At 37.6% G+C, this 4,899-nt stretch overlaps 1 pseudogene; it reads left to right on the top strand.

Moving 5' to 3' along the window:
• The first annotated feature begins 3,102 nt into the window (after window positions 1–3,102).
• LOC137174918 (uncharacterized) lies at window positions 3,103–4,591 on the top strand (annotated as a pseudogene).
• Window positions 4,592–4,899: the final 308 nt, after the last annotated feature.

Genomic DNA, 4,899 nt, shown 5'->3' with positions numbered 1-4,899 from the left:
TTCAACAATGTCAAAACTGAATATTTTAACTGTGATACTTTACCATGGGAGTGATGAGTGGAGATGTAATAAAATAGCATCATGTGAGCTGTAAATCAGCCTTCAACTGTGTCACTGCTCCTCTTGTCATGAACAGTGTTTAATGGAGAAGGAGCCACGTTTCTAACCCTGTAACATGCTCTATGGGTTTAACTTCTCACGCTAGCATATACATCCACTGACATTCAGTTTTAAGAGGAAAATTCTTTGTGTCGGTGGGCTTTATCTTCCACCTTATATATTACCCATTCTATGTATTTTTAGTTTCACTTTATCTATTTTATCTTATTTTTATTATCAAGTGGGCTTTATTATATTTTCACTTTATTTTATTCTTATTTTATCTTATTTTTATTATTATTATCAAGTGGATTTCATTTCCTATCTTATGTTACATAGGTGCTGAGGTCAATGGTTGGTAGGTTAGAGCAAAAAGACTGTGGCGTGTGTTTTTTAACCCCAACAGGGTTAAAAAACCGAGCAGCTTCAGGTTGCGCCCAACACAGATAAGACCCACAGTAGAGGTTAAACCTGTGGGAAGACGAGGCTTATTTAGGGTTGTGCAATATGACGATATATATCATGTGACAGGAGAAAAATGTCTATCCTTTCATATTATGCTCTATCTTTTATATCGTTGTGATGCAAATCACACTCTTTACAGCAATATTTTTCGTCATTTGGAGTCTGTCCATCTTTTACACAGATCACATTGATAAATTACTCTTGTTGGCTAGCTCACTCAACCACAGCTGCTCTCTCTCTCACTGATGCTCTCAGCTCTCTCCCTCTTTTTCCCTCATCTTTTTTAAAGTCGGGAAGCCAACAGAAAAGTAACTTGACTTTTAATGTTTTCTAACAATAAGAAATGTCCTCCCCTCATCCTAGTAACATCTTTGTACTCCCTCATGGCAGAGTTTAGAGCTCTGATCAGTCTGATCACGCCTCTGAATCCCCAACACCTGCATGCTATGTAAAAGCAAGACGGAGGGGACCAACTATTTATTCATTGAATTAAAATGTGCTATATCAGGATGGGTATCATTATCGGGATATGACATGACCTATATCAGGATGTGACCGTATATCAAAACCGGTGGTGACTCTGTGTCTATTGGGAAAAGGGAGGCTCTGTTTGCTTATGGCTTCAGAGACCTAGGCACCAATTTACAGATTGTGTAAACCAGTTTTTGCTTATTAAGTGTCAAATTACCACCACTGAAGTATGCATTCTATGAATTGTATTTTAACTTTATTTTATCTTAATTTGTATCTTATTATTAATATCAAGTGGGTTTCATTTTCCATCTTATGTTACATACATGCTGAGGTCAGTGGTTGGTAGGTTTCAGACTACCAACCAAGACTTTTAACTCCCACAACACCACTGAGGGTGGTTCTTTCTGGGGCAGCTTCAGGTTGCCCCCACACAGATAAAGAGCCACAGTGAGGTTAAACCCGTTCTGGGGTAAGCTGAAAGAGGCTTATTTTGATATTTTGATCAAGACCAGTGATGAGTCTGTGTCTGCTGGGAAAAGTGAGGCTCTGTTATGCTTGTGGCTTCAGACTTAAGTCTCAAATTATCACCACTGAAGTATGCATTCTATGTATTATATTTTCACTTTATTTTATCTTATTTTTGTTGATGTTATCAAGTTGATTTTATTTTCCATCTTATGTTACACTAATGTTTTTTTCATGCTTTTATGTTCTTTTTATGTCGGTTTCATGAGAAGCACTTGGTGCATGTAATTTCTTTTTCTGCAAAGCACTTTGAGCTGCATTTCATGTATGAAAGGTGCTATACAAATAAAGTTATTATTATTATTATTATTATTATTATTATTATTATTGCAACATATGTCTGTATAAGGATATTCTAAGTGTCTGAACTAAAAGAAAAATGTATTCAGAAATGTTAAGTAGCAGTAACCTCTCCATTAGGGCACTTTAGTGTATGTCTATCTGTATCTTTAAGGAGATCTCAGCCAGTGGAAGCTTGGCCTTTAGTGCTCTGTATCACAACCACACACAACAAAGGCCTTGATCTTCTCAAGAGTAGAAAAACCCTATACAGTGAAGATGTTCTTGGTATTTGTAGAGATGAGCATCCTGTTAGTGGTAAACCACTGTCAAACTGTGTCACTGCTCCCCACATCACAGTTCAAATTTATTACACTCATCACTCCCACAAACTCACATCACTACATTTTTGTGAGAAGATCCCTGTAGCAAGGTGACACTTTCACAGCCTCATATCAAAGCATTCACTTGGCTCCAGTTTGCACATCTTGAAGACATGACAGATCACATCAAAACTACAGCAGTGCAGCTCCCATCCATCTCCATGGTGATATGCATTTGAACCTATTAATAAGCCTTGCAGACATGAATCTAATAATAATCACTGGACAGGTAAGATTTAAACTTTAACTGTCATAGTTGATACAATCTAGGCTTGGGCAGTATAGATTTTTTCATATCTTAATACCTTCCCAACATTGGACACGGCCCCTCAACTTGACTGACCGCCGCCCGACCGCAGAGAGCTGGGAGCAACTACAGCACAATGAAGCCTCATTTTTAAGGTTCAGGTTAACAAAGGGTAAAAATATTTTGCTTGTTACATGAGAGTTTAAGATTTGAATTATAATGGTTTAGATGCATTGTTTACAGATTTGTTTCAGCATCAGATTACATGAATTAATTGAATTGTACATTTCTCATAACATGATCATGGAAACTCATTTCTCATTGGTGGTCAGGACTATGTTAAAATTGTATAAAAGGACACCTAAAAAGCACAACTCCTCATCAAGGTATATAAAACTGTAGGTCACAATAGTCTGCTTCATGGTATGTTACCAGGTATGTAACTCCCGCTGGTGAAACTGGGCTATCTTTGGGTTATATGGACTGCAAAAAACTCAAAAGAAATGTAGGACAATATACTGTACACAGCTTCCTTTTCCCAGTGGTAAGTGGAAAAGCAATAGTGGAAAATAGTATAGTCAGCAGACTATTGCTGTCGGGACACCTCATGTACAATCACTTACATTACATAACATTACCTAGATTATTTAAAGTTTATTTAAAGATTATTTAAAGTTCCTTGCAGCACCCAGACTCTTTAAAGTATCTAAGCTGTCCGTCTGAGCACCCAGAAGAACAAAAGAACACTTTGCCTCTTTACGCTGAGACCACGCTTGCTGGAGCACAGTTCAGTTACAGACATAGCAGTGGTGCAGTCCTACCATATGCACAAAGATGAACTTCACCTTGGTAACGACTTTACTCTGTAAGCATATCTACCAGATTTTTACTCAATATAACAATTAACTTCAATACAGTAACTTACCAGCACTGAAACTTACAAATTACTCATTAATAACATAATATGTGTTGTTTGGTTCTGCTGAATAGCTAGCCTATGAATAAATGACTTGATGTTTGTTTCAGGTTGTATCGCTGCCTCTCTTTCTGAGTTTTACACTGTGGAGGTCCAGCCTGGTGAAGACGTCACACTGCTGTGCTCACACACTTTTCCAGTGTTCCCATTCACATACACTGGTTCAGACTGGCCAACAGATCCAACACCAGCTGCATCTCCTCTATGGCCAGCTCTGATTCCAATGCTTCATTTTGTGATGGATTTCAAAATTGCAAATTTAATATGACATCCAACATCACTGCCCTCTTTCTCAAGATCAAACAAGTGGATTTATCTGACTCTGGACTGTATTTCTGTGGATTTAAAACAGATGGAAACCCAGTTATTGTCAGTGCAACATATTTAAAGGTTCAAGGTAAGGCTCTTTTCTGTCTTTTAATTGAAAATAAACAGATATGTGCCCTTTTAGCTGCTGTCAAAATAAGGACTGATCTCAAGCCAGTAGAGGTAACACAGTGTACAAAAAGTTTAATATAAATCACCTCTCTTGTAGAAGTGTTTGATGGAATAAGCACGCTGATGAGTGCGATCCTGGTTGGTCTGACTGTTTTCCTCCTTGTAGTCATCATTGGTCTGGTTGTCAAAATAAGGAAACTTCATACAGGTACTTGTATTTGGTTTTAATTAAGTTAATGAAGTTTACAAATGCAAAATGTTGTGTTTGCCTAAATGTGTTAATTTAAACAATAAATTAATTAAAAACCATTAACTGACCAGTTTTACTCTTTCCATTATTTAGCTCAAACTGAGGGACAGAATCCACAACACAGTGAGGTGATCGAAGTCTATTTTTATATGCTGTCTGGTTCATTTATCAAATCACGGTTTTATTTTCTCTCACAAACTCAGCTATGTGAGATGAGTGACTGTAAATATTTTTATTTACAGAATCTGGGCTGTGATGCCCTGAACGACGCAGCGCTGAGTTTCCATCCAAAAGCAAAAACTAGGAGAAGGCCCGCATCAGAGACAGAGATGGAGACAAATGTTATTTATGCTGCCACCAGATAGACTCAGCAAACAACTGAAACTGAACGCTGACTGGAACTGATGCTTTATTAAATCCGTCTTGTTGGGGTTTTATGTGGGTGGCAGATGTTACCATCAATATCAATAAATTCAACTTTGAAATGAAGATTCTATATTCACTCAAGTTGTGCTGATTCATGTAAATCTCTTTTACAGTGTTGCATTTTAATTCTTACTTTCCAGCCAAAATCCCTTTCTTGCTTATTTTATCTGCCTTAGATCTCACTCTGATATGATTGTGTTTTATGGAAGAGGAGCCATTAAGAACACTGATGACCGTCTAGATTAGAGTTACAGAAAATGGAGGTCTGCAGCAGTGGAGGACAAACCACTTTGTCAGAAAGACACAGCACAGTGTGGTCTGAGCACAACCGAGATGA

This window comes from Thunnus thynnus, chromosome 22, assembly GCF_963924715.1.
Source record: "Thunnus thynnus chromosome 22, fThuThy2.1, whole genome shotgun sequence".
NCBI lineage: Eukaryota > Metazoa > Chordata > Actinopteri > Scombriformes > Scombridae > Thunnus > Thunnus thynnus.
This window is presented reverse-complemented; position numbering and strand designations above follow the sequence as displayed.